The following is a 23,396-nucleotide window of genomic DNA, read 5'->3' as shown; positions in this document are numbered from 1 at the left end:
GTTTTACATTTTAAAAAACTGCAAATCTGTTTTTCAAAGTGGCTGGACCATTTCACGTTCCCACCAGCAATGTATGAGGATTCCAATTTCTTTGCCATTGGTTGCACATCCTTGCCAACATTTGTTACTGTCTTTTTTATTATAGCCATTCTAGTTGTGTGTGATTAACTTTACATTACGTAGATGTCACCTCAAAAAGAGTGTAAATAAAAAAATATTTTGGCTGGGCTCAGTGGCTCACACCTGTAATCCTGGCACTTTGGGAGGTCAAGGTGGGCAGATTGAGTCCAGGAGTTCAAGACCATCCTGGGCAACACGGCGAAACCCTATATCTACTAAAAATACAGAAAAACTTAGCTGGCTGTGGTGATGCACACCTAGTGTTCCAGCTATTCGGGAGGCCAAGGTGGGAGGATCACCAGGGCCCAGGAGGCAGAGGCTGCAGTGAGCCAAGATCGTGCCCCTGCACTCCAGCTAGACAACAGAGACCCTGTCTCAAAAAAAGAAAAAAATCTTTTTAAGCCACGCAAATATTTTTCACAATGAAAGGCAATGAACAACAGTAGCAGAAAAACACAAAAACACACAGAGCACAGGAGGTGTTCAATAAAGGCTAATTGATTCCTAAAGTAGAGTTTTCCCTAGAAGTATATCCACATTTTAGAGAATGACTCAGTGGGCTCTGAGCAATTTGGAAGGTAACATCATTTCAGACCCATTTTCTCAACTTCTTCTTCTTTCTTTTTCTTCCTTCTTCTTCCTCCTCCTTCTCCTTCTCTTCTTTGTCTTCCCTCCTTCTCCTTCTCCTCCTCCTCCTCCTCCTCCTCCCTCGTTACACATGAAAAGCTTCACGAATTTGCATGTCATCCTTGCACAGGGACCTTGCTCCTCTTCTTTGTTCGAATTATAACATGTGCTGCGAAAGCGAGCACCCAACCTCTTCTTGTATGCCCCTCTCAGGTGCTCCCTCCCAAACCTGCTCCACCTCCTGTTATTTTGATGAATGACATCTTTATTCAAATGGATATAATAATTCTCTGTCTTTATCCAGCAGAGCACAACCAGCATTGCATCCAGGGCCTCACCACTGGGCCTTTCAACCCATACATTCTCTAACTCCTGACCTCAAGTGATGTGCCCGCCTCAGCCTCCCAAAGTGCTGGGATTACAGGCGTGAGCCACCATGCCTGGCCCTTCAGCCCATTCATCCTCAAACCCATACTATGCTTTGCCTGACTGTATCCTGTGGTGGGCAGAATCCAATCTGCCCATGGATTTGGGATGGAGGTCACTATTTCCTCAAAGATGCTCATGTCCAGATTTCCAGAAACATAGAACATGTTTCTTTACGGGGCAAAAGAGATGCTGCAGATGTGATTAGGGACCTTGAGATGGGAAGATTATCCAGGATCAGTCTAATCACAGGTATCTTTTAACGTGGAGAAATTTTTTGCTGTGGTCAGAAGGAGATGTGAATATGGAAGGATGGCCAAAGAGATGCAATGTTGCGGACTTTGGAGATGGGGGAAGAGGGCTGCAAGCAAGGAATGTAGGTGGCTTCTAGGCTGGAAAAGCAAAGAAAGATTATCCCTTAGAGCCTCCAGAAAGTAACACAGCCCTGCTGGTACCTTGATGTGAGCCCGACATTGTATACTTTTGAGTTTACCTAAAAGTACTTCTGAGTTTCTGCTTGAATTATGGCCACTGTGAACTAAAAACATGACAGAGGGTCAATGAAAAACTGAGTGTAAATAAGGACTAGTCCATGTATTTAAAGACATAAGTTGACAACAGTAAATAAATAAGCTGTGATATATTCAAACACCAAATATAATAAAAGGAAGGAAGAAAATGGGCTACATTCTAAACATGATGAGTCTCAAAAATAATGCTGTGTAAGAAGAATTGAGAAATCCTAATAGAATAGTTTCATTTCTATAAAGTTAAGAAACAGGCCAGGCACAGTGACTCATGCCTGTAATCCCAGCACTTCAGGAGGCCGAGGCGGGTGGATCACCAGAAGTCAGGAGTTCAAGATCAGCTTGGCCAACATGGTGAAACCCTGTCTCTACTAAAAATACAAAAAAATTAGCTGGGCGTGGTGGCACATGCCTGTTATCCCAGCTACTCAGGAGGCTGAGGCAAGATAATCACGTGAATCTGGGAGGCGGAACTTGCAGTGAGCTGAGATTGTGCCACTGCACTCCAGCCTGGGTGACAGAGTGAGACTCCATCTCAAAAAATAAAATAAAGTTAAGACACAGACAGCCTTTATGTATAAAGTTATGTGATATATATTCTTTGAAAAAACTTTATCAAGAAAAACAAGGAAACATTTATTATAAAATTAAAAATAGGCTTCCTCTGAGGAGAGGGAGAAGAGTGTGAACAAGAAGGGGTCCATCCAACCTGGGCATGGCAGCACGAACCTGTAGTCCCAGCTACTTGGGAAGCTGAGACAGAAGATCTCTTGAGCCCAGGAGTCTGAGACCAGCCTGAGCAACATAGTGAGACCCTGTCTCTCTTAAGAAAGAAGAATGAGGAAGGAGGAGGAAGAAGGATGGATGAGGGGAAGGAAGAGGAAAAATGAGAGGAAGGAGGGAGGAGTGGAAGGAGGAGAAAGAGGGGAAGGAAGGGAGGGAAGGAAGGAAGGAAGGATTGATTGATTCCAGGGTCTGAATCCTGGAGCACTCCACTGTTTAGAGGAAGGAAAGAGGGAGGGAAGAGGAGGAAGAGGAAGAAGAGAAGAATAAGAGGAAGAACAATAAAGAGATGGAGAAGAAAGTGGGGAGAAGAAGGTAGAAGGAGAAGAAGGGAGAGAAGGAGAAGAAAGGAGGAGGAGAAGGGAGAAAAGGAGGAGGAGGAGGTGGAAGAAGAAAGAAAGAAGAAGCCTGTGATGGTTGAGTGTCAGCTTGACTGGATTGAAGGATGCAAAGTATTGTTCCTGGGTGTGTCTGAGGATGTTGCCAAAGGAGATTAACATTTGAGTCAGTGGACTGGGAGAGGCAGACCCACCCTCAGTCAGGGTGGGCACCATCTAATCAGCTGCCAGTGCGGCTCAGATAAAAGCAGGCAGAGGAATGTGGAAGGTCTAGACTGGCCGAGTCTTCTGGCCTCCATCTTTCTCTCGTGCTGGATGCTTCCTGCCCTTGAACATCGGAATCCAAGTTCTTCAGCTTTTGGACTCGGACCTACACCAGTAGTTTGCCAGGGCCTCTCAGGCCTTCAGCCACAGACTGAAGGCTGCACTGTTGGCTTTCTTACTTTTGAGGTTTTGGGACTTGGACTGGCTTCCTTGCTCCTCAGCTTGCAGACAGCCTACTGTGGGACTTCACCTTGGGATCGTGTTAGTCAATACTCCTTAATAAACTCCCATTCATATATACATCTGTTCTATTAGTCCTGTCCCTTTAGAGAACTCTAACACAAAGCCCATGTGGGGCTTCTGGGGCTGGCCACATTTCATTTCTTGACTTGCTGACAGACTGCCCTGGAGGTGAAAGGAGAGATTAATGACAACTGATGTAGCCAGCTCAATGAGGTTCACTGTGCCACTTACTGAGATGCAGAAAACTGAGGAGGAGGTTTATTTTGGGGGAGGTGTGTGTGGAATGAAAAGCTCCGTTTTGGCCACAATGAGTTCCATGCAGACAGCCAAAGGGATTCAGTAGGTAGTTGGCCATATAAGCCTGGAGTTTAGAGATGAAAATTTGGGAATCAACAGCAATCAGATGATGAAGTTATGGGACTGGATGAGATGAAATGTAGACAAAAAAGATTCCATGGTCTGAATCCTGGAGCACTCCACTGTTTAGAGATTGAGGAAATGGAGTGGCCAGGAAGTTAAGAGGATAATCAGGAGTATGGGGTCCTGGAAGCCAAGGGAAGAGTTGAAAGGCTTCATCTTTGAGTCTGGTTGAGGACGTTCATAGCTATCTTCAACCAGAGCCCGGGTACCCAGTGTGTCTCTCCATCTTCTCTCACCTTGATCAGTTTTACTTTTCACCTTAGGCTTCAAGGCTAAGTTTTCCACCAAGGACAGCTTTCTTGCTGGTCTGTGGCTGCCAAAATGCCACCCTTGTCTCCCTTGGAAGCATGGTCAAGGGCTTTCCTGACACTGGCCACTGCAAGATTTGCTCCTTGGTGTGAGTCTTAGGCTGCTGATGCACAACCTTCTGTCCCTCCAGGTGGTTCCCACTACATAAGACCCTGTTGTATCTGGTACAGAACCACCTGACCCTGTGCAATGGGAACTCCCTGTGACTCTGCCTCCTTCTTACTGGATGGGGAGATGCAGAGCAAGGCCATCAGCTCATTCTGGAGATAGGTCATCTCCAGGACCAAAGCTCACTCCCTGGCCACTGGCAGCACCACCACCTTCACATAAGGCTCACAATGGCGCACCTCCTAGGGGATGAAACATGAGGTCAGTGCTCAGAAGGGACCTGGAGAGACCTGAGGGAGATCTGAGTCGGATTGGAGCTGAATGTGCACAAGCCTTGGCACTCAAGAGCAGTAAAGGGGCAAAACGGTGTCAAGATACCTTATTCATCTTTTACATAAAATTGAAAAAAATACTTCAATCGTCCATTTCAAAGAATATTATTATTTGAGACAAGGCCTCTTTCACCCAAGCTGGAATGCAATCGATCATAGCTCACTGCAGCCTCGCCCTCCGGGGCTCAAGGGATCCTCCCACCTCAGCCTCCCAAGTAGCTGGGATTACAGACACCGCCGCCACCACGTCAGGCTAATTTTTGTATTTTTCATAGAGACGGGTTTTCGCCATGTTGCCCAGGCTAGTCTCCAACTCAGGATTAAGCGATTTGCTCGCCTCTCCTCCCAGAGTGCTGGGATTAAGGCGTGAGCCACCGCACCCGGTCTCAAGGATTATTATTTATAAAACCTGGAGTTGCTATGGGAGAGGGGACCAACTGCATATTTTGGAGGGTGAAGCTCTCCCCATTCACAGAGCTCTAGTGGTTGGCTCGGATTTCTGCATAGATGGAGACACACGAAAACACACACTCGGGAGAATTCAACGGCTCTTGCTCACAGTTCCAAAACGCCACCCCAACCAGGACCACCCCTAAGCCCTCAACCTTGCGTACCAAGGGTCAGGGGTGTACCAGAAGTGGGGTCTGACTCGTGCAAGTCCGCTGACTCCTGCTGTGGAGGGGGCCCCGCCCAGGCTCTACGCCCTGAGCACTGGGAAAGGAGCCGAGCCCCTGAGGAATGGCGGCTGGTCGGCAGTGAGTGCCAGAGCAGCGAGACGCACCCCTCCACTGCCGTACCGGGTTCGAGGCACCGCCCCCTCCTCTCCGCTCCAGGTCCGCTCTCAGTGCTGGGGGCGCGGGACGCCGGGAGCGAAGCGGCAGACGTCGCATGGGAAGTGCGGCCCTGCCTCGCCCAGCACCTGCCGCAGTGGGTCAGGGGCAGCTGGACTCCATACCGGCCATTGTCGTCGGGTTGCAAGGCACAGAGCTCCCCAGGTGCTGAGAGCCGGCAGCCATTTTCTCCCGCGGGTCCTTACCTCTGCATCCGCAGCCAAGCGGCGGGGCGTGGAGGAGAGGGCGGGGAGGGGCGGGGCGGGGAGGGGAAGGCGGGCGGGAGGGGAGGGGAGGGGAGGGGAGGGGAAGGGAGAGCGGGCGGGAGGGGAGGGGAGGAGAGGGCGGGCGGGAGGGGAGGGGAGGGGAGAGCGGGCGGGAGGGGACGGGAGGGGAGGGCGTGCCTCCCAGCCAATCAGAAGCCACGTAGTTCGGCGTGCTGTCTCCATGACAACGGTCTTGCGTTCCACTAGCTACTCAGAGTTCAGAGGCGGAAAAGACCGACTCGCACATCCACTGGAAACCGGCAACACAGAGGCGGTACCAGAGAGACTGGCGGAGGTTTCCAGGTGCCCGAGTGGTGCCCCAAAGCCTCTTCAAACCCTGCGTCCCGGTTGGCAAGAGGGCGCACCTGGGCTTGGAGGGCGGAGGATGAGGCACTCAGCAGGACCTACTCGCATCCCAACCTGGGAGAGCATCAAGGACCCGTCGATAACGTTCAGCTGCCTTCCTTATCGCGTGCTCTTTCACATCCACGAGGACCCCATTCTCCATGATGTGCTTATTTCGCGTTGCATGTTTGTATCAAAACATCTCATGGACCCCATAAATATATACACCTACTATGTACCTACAAAAATTAAAAACAAACAAACAAAAAACATCCACGAAGGACCGGGCTTGGTGGCTCACGCCTGTAATCCCCACAGTTGGAGAGGCTGAGGCGGGGGGGATGGCTTGAGCCCAGGAGTTCGAGACCAATCCGGGCAGCATAGTGAGACCCCACCCCGTCTCTACAAAAGACAAAAACAGAAACAAAAATTAGCCAGGCGTGGTGGCGCACGCATGTATTCCTAGCTACTTGTGCGGCTGAGGCAGGAGGATCTCTTGAGCCCAGGAAATCGAGGCTGCAGTGAGCTATGGTCGCGCTAGGGTACTCCAGCCTGGGTGACAGGGTGAGACCGTGTCTCTGAAAAAGAAAAAGAAAAAGAAAACAAAACTTTAACATCCACGTGCACTGGACCTCCAGTTCTTCACTCTGCCCGGTATGGGTCCAGCCTTCTGGCTGGGGCCTCTCCCATAACACAAGAATATCCAAGTTTCGGTAACTTAAAACGTTCATTAAAGTGCGCCACCCTTTGGTTTCCACGAAAACCGTGAGAAGAGATGGGATCCAGCTAAAGTAGCCAGATCCGCTACTGTTAAGCTGGAGGACTGGCGATTCCCGGAGAAATAGGGAACCTGGGTCCCATGACGGGAAAACAAGGGTGAACCGCTAAGTGGAGCCTGGGTGGCTTCTGACCTCCTCTGTGGGGTCTGAGGACGAGATGCGCGTCCACCTGCTTTCGATCCCGGGAAAGCGTGTCCCAGCACCCGGGTACCCTTCCTCTACTGACAACAGGCGCCTGCTTTGCCTCGACCCTCCCGGGGGTCCATCTCAAAACTGCTGAGTTCGAGCGCCACCTGCCGTCCTCTGCGGCGCACTACTGCTCTAAAGTCAACCGCGTAGCAGCACTGCCTGCAGGGGCCCGGGCGAAGCACTTGGCATACATTATCTCAACTGAATTTAACAACCTGTGAGGTAGATATTCTCATCCCCATTTGACACCTGGGGAAACAGGTTCAGAGAATTTAAGGAACTTGCCAAGCCCACTCTGGCACCAAGTGTCAGATGCAGGATTCAAGAAGCCACTGTCTCCGGAGCTGTATATACCCTCCCATGTCACAGCTGAGCCCACCGTGATTCTGTCTTCCAGGGCCCTCCAGGAGCCCTTCTGGCCTGCCTCTGACCTTGTGGGCTCACCACGGTTCTTCTCCAGGGCTTTCAGGCCCCTCTGCCGACCACCCCCGGGTTGAGAGACAGGCTGGCAGTGATCTGATGACCAACACCATGTGTGCAGGCCACCACACCAGAACCTGAACTGCACTAGCAAATTGTTTACTTATACCCAGTAGATTTAGGAACTAATTTTCTATGAATCAACATGTACGTTTACCTATTTTATATGTTGTCATGGGGATCTCTCCCCTGCCCCACCCACCCAGCCAGCATCCCTTCCTTCATCTCTCAGTAATAGCACTCTCTTCCTTTGGGGGCAGTTCTTCTCCCTCCTCTATGAAGTTCTGGTGATGCGGTTAATCACAGAGTCCTCGTGACCCAGCAGGCCAATTAGATGCTTCCCTCTGGATGTTTGATGTAGATGCTCTGTAGAAGGAATCCTTTCCCCCTATATTATAGCAGAGCGGTGAGGACTGGAAGCCAACACACAGACAGGAGTCCAGAGTGCAGGCTGAGAGAGAGGGAGGGGAGGAAGAGATGAGGGATGGGAAAGGGGATGGGAGGAGGAACGGGAAAGAAAGAGGCAGAGAGAGAGAGAGAAAAAAATTCTCTCTGTGCCAGTCCCAAGTTAGCTAGCCCTATGTGCAGCTCTAGCCCTGCTCATTTCAGTTTAATTATATGCACCAATAATTTCTTCCTGTTTTGTCTTACACCAGTTTAAAATTGGTTCTCTGGTCAGGCGTGATGGCTAACACCTGTAATCCCAGCACTTTGGGAGGCCAAGGTGGGTGGATCACCTGAGGTCAGGAGTTCCAGACCAGCCTGGCCAACATGGTGAAACCCCATCTCTACTAAAAATACAAAAAATTAGCCGAGCGTCATGGTGTGCACCTGTAATCCCAGCTACTCAGGAGGTTGAGGCAGGGGAATAGCTTTGGGAGGCAGAGGCTGCAGTCAGCCAAGATCACGCCACTGCACTCCAGCCTGGGCAACAGAGTGAGACTCTGTCTCAAATAAATAAAGTCAATAAATAAGTAAAATGGATTCTCTGACTCCAGCAACCAAAGAGTCCTGGATAATATTTCATGACACTAACCACCCCCGAACTCAAAATATTCAAAACAGAATAAAGCTGGTACAGTTTTTGTTAAACTTTTGATTTTGAGTTAACGATAGATGCACAAGAAGTTGAAAAGTAGAACAAAGAGGTTCCAGGTACCTGTCACCCAGTTTCCCTCTATGGTGGCACCTTAGAGGGATAACTCTAGTGTATTCTCAAAATCCGGAAATTGATATTGGCACAATGTATTTATCTAGAGACCTTACTTAGATTTTTACCTGCTTTGCATATATATATATATATATTTTTTTTTTTTTTTTTTTTTTTTTTTCTGGAGACGGAGTTTCGCTCTTTTTACCCAGGCCGGAGTGCAATGGCGTGATCTCGGCTCACCGCAACCTCCGCCTCCTGGGTTCAGGCAATTCTCCTGCCTCAGCCTCCTGAGTAGCTGGGATTACAGGCACGTGCCACCATGCCCAGCTAATTTTTTGTACTTTACTTTAGTAGAGACAGGGTTTCACCATGTTGACCAGGATGGTCTCAATCTCTTGACCTCGTGATCCACCTGCCTCAGCTTCCCAAAGTGCTGGGATTACAGGCGTGAGCCACTGCGCCCAGCCCGCATATATTTTTTATGTCTTTGTGTATAATTCTATGGCATCTTATCATATGTGTACATTCATAGAACCATCATAAATTTAAGATACAAAACTCCTATTACCACAAAGACACTCCCTTTGGGCTACTCTCTTATGGTGATGCCCTCTCTAGCTCCTTCTCTAATCCATGACAATCACTGATCTGTTCTCCATCTCTATACTTTTAAAATCTCTATTACTTTTAAATGCTATATAATTGAAATCATGCAGCATATGAGCATTTGAGATTGTATTTACTGTTGTTGTTTTTTTTTTTGAGATGGAGTCTCACTCTGTCATCAGGCTGGAGTGTGCAATCTTGGCAAACTGCAACTTCTGCCTCCTGGGTTCAAGCAATTCTCCTGCCTCAGCCTCCCGAGTAGCTGGGATTACAGACATGCACCACCATGCCCAGCTAATTTTTGTATTTTAGTAGAGACAAGGTTTCACCATGTTGGCCAGGATGGTCTCAATCTCTTGACCTCATGATCCATCCGCCTTGGCCTCCCAAAGTGCTGGGATTATAGGCGTGAGCCACCAAGCCCAGCCCAGGTTGTATTTACTTTTTACTCAGAATAATGCCCTTTAAGTCCACCCAAGTCATCATGTGTATTAATAATTGATTCCATTTTATTGCTGAAGACTGTGCTATTGTATGAAATGCAATTTCCTTGTATGGAAAACTGTACCACAGTTTGTCGTTAGTTCAGTCTAATTAAAGTTTCTTATTCAGATATATGTTGGGAAGGGCAGATAACAACAACAACAAGAAAAGGGCACTCAGTTCCCCGGACGCACTCAGTGAGCTGTGAGCACTTAGGACCTCGTCGCAGACACCCTGTGGTGACGTCTGATAGGGCTGATCTTGGTCAAGTTATTAACACATCCACAAGCCCCAGAAAATGACTTTCAGTTCAACAAAAGTTCACTGAGCACCTAGTAGGCCAAGCTGTCTGAGTTCCTCTGGTGTTCTCCTGCAACCCTGGGCCAATCTGAAGGGCTCTACAAACTCTTTTTTATTTTTCATATATTTTCATTTATATAGAAATGAGGTCTCATTACGTAGCCAGGCTGGTCTTGAACTCCCGGGCTCAAGCGATCCTCCTGCCTCCGCCTCCCAAAGTGCTGGGATTACAGGCACTTTGGGAGTGCACTGCACCCAACCTTCCACACACTCTTGATTCATCTCAACTGGGGTGACTCAGGCCAGAGGCAAATGGTGTCACCTCAAGGTGATGTAGTTCCTGCAGTTAACAAGGGCCAGCAGTCAGGAGACCTCGCACTGGGCTCCAGTTCAGTCACCTGGCTCTCCCAGAGAGGCCCTCCTCAGGCCAGTCACTTGTCCCTTTGTCAGTTGATGGATGGGCCCCAGGAGTACCCTAGCATCCTGTCTTTGCCCTCACCCTGTGGCCTGGTCTCTTTTATCCCAGGCTTTCCTCATGGACTTGAATTCATGAAGAATGTCCACCCATGCAAGGCTTTCCCCAAATATCTTTGTGCACCTGAGACAAGTTTACTCAATGACCCTGGGATGTGGCTGGTTGTGGGGAGAGGTCTGATTCCACGCAGCCATTCAAGATACGGATGGCATCTGAGGGTTTTTGCAGCCAAGCAGAGGACTCTGCTTAGAGACAAGAAAGTGGACAAGGCCGGGCATGGTGGCTCGCGCCTGTAATCTCAGCATTTTGGGAGGCCAAGGTGGGTGGAGCACCTGAGATCAGGAGTTTGAAACCAGCCTGGCCAACATGGTGAAACCCCATCTCTACTAAAAATACAAAAATTAGCCTGGCCTGGTGGCTGTTCAAGATCGTGCCACTGCACTCCAGCCTGGGCAACAAAGCAAGCTCTGTCTCAAACAAAAAAAAAAAAAACGTAAAAGAAAAGAAAAGAGAAAGTGGACAAAATGAGCCAAGAATAGAGAAGGAGGGCAGAGAAAGAATGAGGGACTAGAAATTAAACAAGATTGGGTCAGGTGCGGTGGCTCATGCCTGTAATTCCAGCACCTTGGGAGGGCAAGGCGGGCGGATTGCTTGAGGCCAAAAGTTTGAGACCAGCCCGGCCAACATGGTGAAATCTCATCTCTACTAAAAATACAAAAATTAGCCGGGCCTCGTGGCATGCACCTGTAGTCCCAGCTACTTGAGAGGCTGAGGCACAAGAATCGCTTGAACCTGGGAGGCAGAGGTTGCAGTGAGCCAAGATTGCGCCACTGCACTCCAGCCTGGAGACAGAGCAAGACTCCGTCTCAATAAATATATAAATAGTAATAAAATGAACACATTGCTTGACTGGGCTTTGCTCATTTGCATTGCTTTCTTCCATTGTGTTCCACTTTCTCTTCAGCTCTGTTTCCAGGTCTGCTATTGTGTGATCTCCAAGCGCCTTTCCCTGTCTCGGTTGCTATTTCATCTGTACAGTGCAGGAGCTGTTTTGGCTGATCTGAAACACCGTTTTAATTTTTTTCTACCACAACTGCTAAGCCCGGTTCAACCAGTGAAGGTGTGACCTGCGCAGAGGTGAGAAAACTCGAGGGTGAAAGTCAGCTGGGTCCTTCATCTCTGCCTGGACCTTGGCCTGGGCTCACGGCCTGCATGGGGCTGATGGTCACTCCACCCTCCCACACCGCTACCCCCACCCCCCCAACACTCCCATTCCCCCTTACCCCCCGCCCCGCCCGAGGATCTGGGACGCCACTGGAGCGTTCTCGGTACCTCCCCGCCACAGTCTGGGGACAACACAGCCGCAGCTCCGCGGTTACCATGGCGACCCATCTGGTGTAGCCTCTGTAGCCCCCCAGCGGACACTTATGGAACCTGCAGTTCTTTCGTTTCCCTCGGGCGGTGTATTTCACGGGCAGCTCTGTCCAGAGACGGCAGCTCTCTTACCCGGTCCCTATATAGCTTCTCACTATCCTGAACCTGGCCACCCGCCCCCACCACTCCAGCCATTTCAGTTTCTCCACCTGGGGTCAGGCTTCTCTGGCTTTGTCACTCAGGCACAACAGCTCTAACTACCCATCCCTTCCAGCCAGGGTTCCTGGGGACTTCAGAAGGGCTGTCACCCAGGGCACTTCCAAAGTCCCTCTCTAGAGTGTAAAAGTTTGGCTGGGCGTGGTGGCTCACGCCTATAATCCCAGCACTTTGGGAGGCTGAGGTGGGTGAATCATCTGAGGTCAGGAGTTTGAGACCAGCCTGGCCAACATGGTGAAACCCTGTCTCTACTGAAAATGCAAAAATTAGCTGGATATGGTGGCGGGTGCCTATAATCCCGGCTACTCGGAAGGCTGAGGCAGGAGAATCGCTTGAACCCGGGAGGCAGAGGTTCCTGCCACTGCACTCCAGCCTGGGTGACAGAGAGACTCTGTCTCAAAAAAAAAGAAGAGAGAGTGCAAATTTATTTTTTCTTTTATTTATTTATTTATTTTCTGAGACAGAGTCTGGCTCTGTCACCCAGGCTGAAGTACAGTGGCACGATCTCAGCTCACTGCAACCTCCCCCTCCCGGGTTCAAGTGCTTTTTTTGCCTCAGCCTCTGGAGTAGCTGGGCTACAGGGGTGCACCACCAGGCCTGGATAATTTTTGTGTTTTTAGTAGAGACGGGATTTCACCATGTTGGCCAGGCTAATCTCGAATTCCTGATCTCAAGTGATCCCCCTGCCTTGGGATTACAGGCGTGAGCCACTGCTCCTGGCCATGAGTGCAAAAATCTTACATGATGTGGAATAAAATATCCTTCCCTCGGCCAACATCTGCCCCCGCTCCCCCGCACCCTGCCCACCCCACACTTAGCAACCCTTGATTCAGAGTCTAGCTTTGGGAGCCACTTTTCCCTGCCGACCTCGTGCATCTGTGCAATGGAATCCCATAGGCAGCGCAGCCCGGCCAGAATCCAAGGAGCCACTAGTGTGTGGGGTGGGGCAGCATCAGCAGAACTGGGCATGCAACCTCAGTTGAGAGACAGGCAATCACATAGACAAGCCAACCCAATAGGGGACTGGAGATGGGCAGTCACAAGGTTGGTGGTGCAGTGTGCTGGGAGCACCACGTGGGAGAAGGAGGATGGGACCAATTGCAGCCTGAGCTGGGCAGAAAGACGTCCTGGAGGAAGTGATGCTAGAGCCTTGAAGGATGAGAAGGCACTGGGCTGGGCTGAGGTAGAGATCTCAGTGATGGCATGAGGGGTGGGGGAGGACTTCTTTTCAGAGTCTGCCTTCCTGAGTGCCACTCCTCATCAGGGCCCCTCTTTGCCTTTTTCGTCTTCTCACCGTGTCCCCATTCCCTGGCCAATCTTTCCCAGCCCAACAAATGTAACCAGCATCCCCTTGTCACACATGATCCTTTTCTCCTTGTCACATGCAGTTCCTGGATGTGCTCTGGACTTACTTGCCTTCCTGGTGAGCTTATTTATCCTTCAAGACCCAGCTAGAAGACCGAGCACGGTTGCTCACGCCTGTAATCCCAGCACTTTGGGAGGCTGAGGCGGGTGGATCATCTGAGGTTGGGAGTTTGAGACCAGCCTGGGCAACATGGTGAAACCCTGTCTCTAGCAAAAATACAAAAATTAGCTGGGCGTGGTGGCAGGCGCCCGTAATCTCAGTTACTTGGGAAGCAGAGGCAACAGAATCACTTGAACCCAGGAGGCTGAGGTTGCAGCAAGTGAGATTGCGCCACAGCACTCCAGCCTGGACGACATAGCGAGACTCCATCTCAAAAAGAAAAAGGCCCAGCTAGATGTTCACCCTTTCTGGCACCTTCCCCAAACCACTCTTTCAATCCTATATTTATTCCACAAATTTCTACTGAATACTGAGTATATTAGGCCCAGGATGTGGCCTAACATTGCAACTTTTTTTTTTTTTTTTTTGAGACAGGGCCTTACTCTGTTGCTCAGGCTGTGGTGCAGTGGTGAAATCACTGCAGCTTTGCATTCCTGGGCTCAAGCAGTCCTCCTGCCTTAGCCTTCAAGTAGCTAGGACTACAGGCCTGTCCCACCATGCCTGTATTTTTTGTAGAAATGAGATCTTGCTTATTGCTCAGGTTGGTCTTGAACTGGCCTCATGGTATCCTCTCACATTGGCCTCCCAAAGTATTGGGATTACAGGTATAAGCCACTGCACCCAGCCCCTACATTGCAACTTTCTGTTCACTTGTCAGTCTTCCCAGCTGGCCAGGATTTCCTGTGAGCTGGGGAAAGCTGAGTTATATATTTTATTAATCCTGAGCCTTTAACATTCACACCCTGAATGAATGAGTTAATGAATGAATGAGTTAATGAATGAATGAATATAAGTACAGCTTCTCCTTCCAAAAATCAAACGAGAAACACCTCAGTTCACAGGGCTGGCGCTGTCTGATTTCCAGTTCTATCCCTTGTCACTGTCTCAAAGGTATTTGGTCATATTAAATTAAAGTGAATTAAAATTTGCTTGAAATAACTACAGACTTCCCCACTCTCCTGGGCCTGCAATGACCAGATTACATCTCCTCCAGGCACAGAAGTTTGACATTTCATTGCAAAGTCATTTTCTTCTCATTTCCTTATGTTGCTAAAATATTCTATTTCTCTTCACTTCCCCTTTGTGTCCCCATTACTCACGTTTAGTTAAATTTATCTGCTGCCATTTAATCATCTGAGATATTCTTGCTGGTGTGTCTGTTCCTAGGGCACTGGCCTCGCCTTCCCAGACCATCTGTCTCTTCCTGGGCCACTAGGAGAACGGATCCAGACCCCTCCTCCAGGGGACAGGGTGTCTGGGCTACCTTGAGATCCCAGGTTTCTCCCCAAGGCAACTGACTTCAGGGTCCTCCCTGCCCCCAACCCACCCACTGCCTTCCTCTCCAACCTCCTCCTCCTCTGTTTCCTGGGTATGGTTTTCATTCTTCCTACTGACCTGGCACTTCTGTAGCCCCTTTGGTCACACGGAGCAAGTGGCCTCATAATTCCTCTCTCAGTGGGATTGATGAGTCAATCTTTAAAGGGACAAAATATCTAGAAGGATAGCCAGTGTAGGAATTGTTCAGTGCCTGCTTGGGACACTGCCACACCTGCCGCATTCCCAGGGCTGGCTGGGGTACCCTTCTCCCCTCTGCCCACCCCCCATTCTCACAATGTAGCCGGGGGAGTGTTAGTCTCCCTTGAGATAGTTGGAGATCAGAAAGGCACATTCTGGCCGGTCGTGATGGCTCACGCCTGTAATCTCAGCACTTTGGGAGGCCAAGACAGGTGGATCACCTGAGGTCAGGAGTTCGAGACCACCATGGCCAAACATGGTGAAACCCCATCTCTACTAAAAATACAAAAAATTAACCAGGCATCATGGTGGGTGCCTGTAATCCCAGCTACTCAGGAGGCTGAGGTAGGAGAATCGCTTGAATCTGGGAGGAGGAGGTTGCAGTGAGGCGAGATCGTGTCATTGCACGCCAGCCTGGGTAACAAGACTGAGACTTTGTCTCAGGAAAAAGAAAAAAAGAAAGAGAGAGAGGAAGAAAGAAAGGAAGGTACATTCTAGCATGGAGTGGAATCCCAGCTTTTTGGGTTTTTTATGAATCCCAGGCTCACCTCTCATAACTGTGTCAGAGGGCAGAGGGAGTCAAGGCCCACTGGCCACAGAACCTCTGCCTGGGTCCTAGGAGGCAAGATCAGAAGCCAGGTTGGCTGCATTACTGGGCATCTGCAGTGTGCTGGGCTCTGCAGGCATATTGGGAGAGCTGGTGCTGTCAATCTCTCCTCCCCAGGGTGGTAGTGAGAGATGCTCATCCCTCATCTCAATCTTACCACCAAGGGCTTCTGTGGAACCACTTGGAAAGCTCAATCCATGTCTTTAGAGCTTCATGGACACAGTGAACTGGAGTGACTCATGCCAGAGGAATCTCAGTGGCGGGAGATGGGGGCCAGATGACTTGGCAGTGCAGCAAGGAGGGGAGCCGAATTGGGATTTGCCTGCATGCCGAGAGGTCACAAGGGCAGAGGATGAGTGAAGTTTTCTAGTGGATGAGAGGTGGCCGCTGCCATAGGAGAGAAGCATGGAGTTGTCTCAGAGCCTGATCAAGAAAGCCTACTGGCCAGGCGGCATGGCTCACACCTTTCATCTCAGAACTTTGAGGGGCTGAGGCAGGCAGATCACTTGAGGTCAGGAGCTTGAGACCAGACTGGCCAACATGGTGAAACCCTGTCTCTACTAAAAATACAAAATTTAGCCAGGCATGGTGGTGGGCACCTGTAACCCCAGCTACCAGGGAGGCTGAGGCAGGAGAATCGCTTGAACCCAGAGGCAGAGGTTGCAGTGAGCCGAGCCTGTGCCACTACACTCCAGCCTGGGCAATAGAGTAAGAGTCTGTCTCAAAAAACAAAAGCGTCCTGAGAGGAGCAAAAAGATGTCGGCAGAAAGAAGCTGAAAGTTATTCCTGGGCCAAGGGGTGAAGAAAGGGTTGTCAGGGGACTTAGCCTAAATTTCACTGAGGGACAAAGGGAAAAGTAACTCCATAGGATCAGTTTAAAGGACAAAGGGAGACAAATAGAAATTGTTTTATAGTTACATTTTATGAGTCATATTTGTAGGACTACACATGTATCTTCTCATTTAATTTCTTTTTTTTTTCTAGTTAGGATCATTTAATTTCTTTATTTAAATAAATGTGCTTTATTCTTTTGTTTGTTTGTTTGTTTTTGAGACAGGGCCTCACTCTGTTGCCCAGGCTGAGTGAAGTGGCACGATCACAGCTCACTGCAACCCCAACCTCCTAGGCTCAAGAGATCTTCCCACCTCAGCCTTTTGAGAAGCCAGGACTACCGGAGGGCACCACCATGCCCAGCTAATTTGTTTGTTTGTTTGTTTAAGGGATGGGGGTGTCCCTCTGTCACCCAGGCTGGAGTGCGGTGGTGCAATCATAGTTCACTGTAGCCTCAAACTCCTGGCTCAGCTGATCCTCCTGCCTCAGCCTCTTGAGTAGATGGGTGTGCAACACCACACCTGGCTAATTTTTTTAAAAGTTTTTTTGTAGAGATGGGATCTCGCTATGTTGCCCAGGCTGGTCTTGAACAACTGGTCTCATGTGATCCTCCCACCTCCGCCTCTCAAAGTGTAGGGATTACAAGTGCGAGCCACTCTAACTGGCCTGAAATGTACTTTATTCTTGTGTCAATTCAAAACGTATGCATCTTTCTAGAACAAGATCACATCTCCAGTCTACCTTCATCTATATTTTCTATGATCTCCAATTGCATCTAGGTCAAACCATCTATTATCTTTATTCTTTTCTGGTTTATGCTCTCAAACTCTTATTTCATTTAATTTTCACAACAACCCTGAGAGAAAAGGGCTCTTGTTCTCCGTGTTCTATGCTGAGGATCAGAAATTAAGAAATGGGTCCAAGGAGGGGTCCACGGAGTAAGTGACGAAGTCAAGGTTGATTAGAAAAGTCAGGCCTGGGGTTTGGGTTTGGGTGCAGGCAGTGGTGGTGCCAAAAGAGGGTGTCAAGGGGCTTTAGCAGCAGGCTTCAGCAGGTGCTATGGACTGAATGTTTATGTCCCTCCATATTATGTATAAAAAGAGTTCCTCTTAAAGGGTTAATTTTATCAGCGTCTTGGCTCTTTGCTCCCGGCTTTCAAGACCAGATTTCCTTACTCTCTGTATCCCCTGCCCTGGTAAACAAACTTCCTGCCAGTCCTTATCTATGGAGATAACATTCCACATCTGTCACCCACTCTATAGGTTACCCTTTCCATCGCCAACAGCTCCTTCCCCGAAAACTGCACTCTCTGTGGGTACAACAGAATTCCTGCAATTTCAATTTAGCCGACCAGGTTCAGCTTAGATTGCTCAGTCCAACTCCAGCCAATGGATACAGGACATAGTAGCAGGGACGAGCTGCATTAGAAATAAAAACTCCTTCCCTCCTTTGTTCAAGGTGCTCTCGCCATTGCTTCATCGTGAGCAGCACCCTTTCTGCAGAAAGTAAATTTGCCTTGCTGAGAGATCCTTTGTCTCAGTGCTGATTCTTCTTTGTGGCACCGAGCATTTGTTCCCAACACTCCATAATTCATTGTATTAGGAGGTGGGCCTCTTTGGGAGGTGACTAGGTCATGGGGTAAAGCTCTCATGCTGGGGATTAGTGCCCTTATAAAAAAGGTCACAGAGAGCTAGCTCACCCCTTCACCACATGAGGACACAATGAGAAGGTGCCGTCTATGAACTGGAAAGCAGACCCTCACCAGACACTGACTGCTGATACCATGATTGTGGACTTCCTAGCCTTCAGAACTGTAAGAAATCAATTTTTGTTGCATTTAAGCTTCCCAGTTTATGGTATTTTGTTATAGCAGTCCAAATGGACTAAGACAGCAGTCCCCCTCGGATTATCTCAGTCACATCTCCATTCTTAAGTATAAGCAGTTGCTTAGATGCCCTCTGGGAGATTCTGGATGGGGTCTTTTGATAGATGCTTCTAAAACAGTGGCACTATGGCAACCAGGACTTTGACAAGGATGCATTAATCTCTCTCTCTCTCTCTCTCTCTCTCTCTCTCTCTCTCTCCCCCCCTTCTCTCTCTCTCTCTCTCTGTGGGTTGTTATTGTTTTTAGAGGGAGTCTCGCTCTGTTGCCCAGAGGCTAGAGTGCAATGGTGCAATCTCGGCTCACTGCAGCCTCCATATCCCAGGTTCAAGAGATTCTCCTGCCTCAGCCTCCTGAGTAGCTGAGACTACAGTCATGCGCCACCATGCCAGGCTAATTTTTATATTTTTAGTAGAGACAGGGTTTCATCATGTTGGCCAGGCTGGTCTCAAACTCCTGACCTCAGGTGATCCACTCACCTTGGCCTCCCAAAGTGCTGGGATTATAGGGGTGAGCCACCATGCCTGGCCTACTCTCTCTTTTTGAGATTTCTCACTATGTTGCCCAGGTTGATCTCAAACTCTTAGGCTCAATTTATTCTCTTGCCTCGGCCTCCTGGGTTACCTGGGACTACAGGCATGCACTACACCAAGCTACTCTGTCTCTTGAAGACCCCGCAAACACTGGGCCAAGTGTCATCACCAAAATTGATAAACCCAGAGCCTTGTTTGAGTGAGCTCAAGTTGTGCAGGGAGTAAGAACCAAGAGTCTATCTGTAGGGAAGAGGGTATCCAGGGCCAGGAGACAAGTGAGCAGCTCGAGGCCCAGTGCCAGAGGGATGCTACCTGCAACTGGACAGTTCCCAGGAGGCCTGGCAAGGCTCTTACCTCTGGTTCCCTCCCAGAGATTCCCCAGGGTCTCTGCAGGGACACCCTTCCCTTTGCAAACTTGGCCGTGGATGGTTCTGGTTTCACATCAACACATCCCTGACCAAGACAGAAATTCTAAAAACCTAGATTTCATGAAAAATTTAAATTTTTTTTGTATGAACTGGATCCTTCCTTTCTTAATGCCACTTACGTATGGGTACTGTACCTTCAAGCATGCAACAGGTCCCCAAGAAGCCCACAGGCCCTGGCTTGTGTCCCCAGCCTCCTTTCTGCCATTTCATTCCCTTGGAATAGATGGATGAAAACGGGCAGGCTAAACTAGTAGCACCTATCTAGAGCAGTCACGTGGCTGTTGCTTGCAGTAGGGATGCACTGAAGTCCCATGGGTTTTTCTGATCCCAGCCACATGTGCCTGAAGGTCAGAAGAGATGCCTGCCAGTGGCTTAGATGCAGCTGACATTGGACTATTTGACATTAGACTCTTTCTTTCTTTCTTTCTGTCTCTCTCTCTTTCTCTCTCTCTTTCTTTCTTTCTTTCTTTTGAGACAGAGTCTTGCTTTGTCACCCAGACTGGAGTGCAGTGGTGTAATCTCGGCTCACTGCAACCTCCACCTCCCAGGTTCAATCGATTCTCCTGCCTCAGCCTCCCAAGTAGCAGGGATTATGGGCATGCACTACCACGTCTGGCTAATTTTTGTATTTTTAGTAGAGACGGGGTTTCGTCATGTTGGCTAGGCTGGTCTCGAACTCCTGACCTCAAGTGATCTGCCCGCCTCAGCCTCCCAAAGTGCTGGGATTACAGACATGAGCCACCATGCCCGGCTGACATTGGACTATTTCTGAAGGAAGAGTCTTGCATTTTGCCCTTTAATAAGACTTCACAGGTGACTTAATGTGACTCCGATAGAGGCCACATCTAGGGTGCCCAATGGGTGTTATTTTTGGAAGCTTCTCTTTCATTTTTTCCAGCAGGTGTTGAGAAGTCTGAGGAGGCAGTGGGTGAGCTGCCATGAGACAGTGTATGTCTGGTGTCTAATTTGATTTGACTTGTTTTTGTGGCCATGAGAACTTGGAGCCAGGAATAAAAAGCACAAGCAGCAGAGATGACAGCTCCCTGCCACATGTCCTGCCTCATTCCACCCCAAGGGTTCACTCTATAGCCACAGAGAGATGAGAAAGGAGTGTGTCAAATAATTCATGTCAGGCACACATGATGTGAGACATTGTTTTTAATTTTTTTTTTTTTTTTTTTTTGAGATGGAGTCTCACTCTATAGCCCAGACTCTATTGATCGTGCAGTGGCGTGATCTCGGCTCACTGTAACCTCTGCCACCTGGGTTCAAGCGATTCTCCTGCCTCAGCCTTCCAAGTAGCTGGGATTACAGGCACCTGCCACCGTGCCCAGCTAATTTTTGTATTTTTAGTAGAGCTGGGATTTCACCATCTTGGCCAGGCTGGTCTTGAACTCCTGACCTTGTGATCCACTGCCTCGGCCTCCCAAAGTGCTGGGATTACAGGCGTGAGCCACCGTGCCCGGCCTTGTTTTTTGTTTTGTTTTTTTTTTGTGTGTGAGACAGAGCCTTACTCTGTCACCCAGGCTGAAGTGCAGTGGTGCGATCTTGGCCAAGTTCCACCTCGCGGGTTCAAGCAATTCTCCAGCCTCGGCCTCCCTCATACCTGAGATTATAGGCACGTACCACCATGCCCAGCTAATTTTTGTGCTTTTAGTAGAGACAGTGTTCCACCACATTGGTCAGGCTTATCTCGAATTCCTGACCTCAGATGATCCACCCACCTTAGCCTCTCAAAGTGCTGGGATTGTAGGCGCGAGCCACTGCGCCCAGATTGTTTTTGATTATTTTTGAAAAGCCTCAAAAAACCTCTTCCCCAAACTAGCCACCATCATTTATTAAGCATGAGCTGGACTAGCTTAGCTCTCCTGGTTGGCTAAAATTGCCCAGAAAAATAAAGTAATTTGTGGTTGTCAGATTCTAAATTAAATGATTCAAATACTACTGCAGCTGATTAAAAGGCTTTATTCAATTTCCTCCTGACCACATGCTCTCCTGTGAGACCAGGAGATACTGTTTCTAGAAGAAACACATTGTTTGGAGCCCGTTGATCTAATCTAATGGATGGTGTTTATTAAGTATGGTCTCCCTACTTTTTTTCTAAATGAAAGGTGAGACTAAAGAAGGAGGAAGAGATGACTTCCTGTTTGTTTAACTATGAATGATTCTCTCTTGCCAGGTTTCTGGGTAGCCAGCCTCTACGGTGAACAAGGGTGGGTACCTAAGACATTTTTAAGTACCCTTAAAAGACCTCTAGGCAACCATAACAAAGGTCAACAAATGAAATGCAAGTATGAATAAACAGGAAGAAGAGTCTGAAGACTGCAGTGGACTGTCTAATGGTGCAGTGCATCACCCACAGTACCCACTGAAGGGATAGTCTCGAGCCGGCCACCTTAGTGCCTTGCCTTCTCGGCCTTGCTGATAGACACTGAGGGAATCAGGACCCAAGGCAGACAATCCAGAGATGTATCATGTGCCTTGGCAGAAAAATAGATGGGCTGGCTCAGGAACATGAAAGAGGAACTCCCGCAATGAGGAGACTAGCAGCTGGTGCAGGAATTGAAAGGAGAAGAGAGGGCAGAAAGCAACCACGTGACTCTGGGAGAGCGCTGGAGTAACCAGCCGGCCCCCAGAGTGAGCCTCACTCTCTACTGCCTCTGGTCCAGGCTCTGTCCCAGTTTGTTGCACTCATCTTGAAAGCAAGCTCAGCCCTTCTTTAAAAAAAAAATTTTTTTTGAGACAGGGTCTTGCTCTGTCACTCAGGCTGGAGTGCAGTGTTGCTAACACAGCTCACTGTAGCCTCAACTTCCTGGGTTCAAGCAATCCTCCCACCTCAGCCTCCCAAGTAGCTGGGACCACAGGTATGTACCAACATGTACAGCTGATTTTTATTTGCTTATTTTACATTTTATTTTATTTTTTTCTGAGATAGGGGCACACTCTGTCACCCAGGCTGAAGTGTAGTGGCGCCATCTCTGCTCACTGCAACCTCTGCCTGACAGAATCAAGCAATTCTCGTGCCTCCTGAGTGAGTAACTGGGACTTCAGCCGCTCATGACTGCGCCTGGCTAATGTCTGTATTTGTAGTAGAGATGAGGTTTTGCCAGGTTGGCCAGGCTAATCTCAACTCTTGGTCTCAAGTGATCCTCCCACCTCGGCCTCCCAAAGTGCTGGGATTACAGGCGTGAGCCACCACTCCCAGCCTGCAGCCCTTCTTAAGGTGGCCTAAGCAGGACTCAAAAGAGCCCAGCTGAACCCGGGAGAACCCGGGAATCAACAGAAGATTTTCAGCAGGAACTACAGAGCAGTTCACCACCTTATGAAATACAAGTGGCTTTTAGAGAGTGAGTTGTATAATCTACAAGGGAAATGATGAGGCCAGACCAGTGGGGCAGAAAATAGCCCTTTGGCCAAAGCAAGGAGGAAGGTGGCAGGCACTGGGGGAGGATGGGGCTCACCTCCCTGGGGTGACCTCCCTCTAACCTCACCTCTACGCTTCTGTCTCTGGAGGAAAGGATGCTACAGCCTGGCCCTCCTACCCCAGGCCAAGAGACAAGGGGGCTCACAGAAGGGAAGCTTGCTTCAAACTCCAAGTACCTCCAAGGTCTGGTAAGACAGCACGACCCTGGACCTTGGAAGGGAGCACAGATGGAAACACACCGAGGCTCTGGCTTGGCCCATCAGTAGGTGCAGAATCCTCCATCTTGGATTCCCTCCGTTTATTGAATGAATTGTTTCCATTTACACTTTGGTTTTTAGCCAGTGTACGTTTTTCATTATGTTAAGAATTGGTCTCATGTAGTGAGTAAGGCCATAGAATTTGGTGTCAGGCTGTTGGTTGGGCTTCTGGCCCTGCTACTTACTGTGTGGCCTTGACCTAGTCACTTAGCCTCTCTGTGCCTCAGTTCACTCATCTGTAGAATAGGAATAATCTGCCCCTCTCTAGTAGCATTGTTTATGAGATTAAAGGAGCTGTCTGTCCTGTGCCAGGGCTTGCAACAGATCCTGTCCATGTCAATATCAGCTTGACGTTTTACTAAACACTTTCGTTTCTTTTTTTTTTTCCTTTTTTTTTTTTG

At 49.0% G+C, this 23,396-nt stretch overlaps 1 protein-coding gene and 1 pseudogene across 1 annotated transcript in view; both read right to left on the bottom strand.

The window, feature by feature from the left end:
* Positions 1–23,396, bottom strand: part of ZFP90 (ZFP90 zinc finger protein) — a 110,021-nt gene that overhangs the window by 30,544 nt on the left and 56,081 nt on the right. The window lies entirely within an intron of this gene.
* On the bottom strand, positions 833–932 carry LOC135277367 (U6 spliceosomal RNA; annotated as a pseudogene).

Source organism: Aotus nancymaae, unplaced genomic scaffold (assembly GCF_030222135.1).
Source record: "Aotus nancymaae isolate 86718 unplaced genomic scaffold, 86718_ANA_hifiasm-v0.15.2.pri h1tg000030l, whole genome shotgun sequence".
Lineage (NCBI taxonomy): Eukaryota > Metazoa > Chordata > Mammalia > Primates > Aotidae > Aotus > Aotus nancymaae.
Note: the sequence above shows the minus strand (reverse complement) of the source record. Positions and strands in the feature narration are given on the sequence as shown.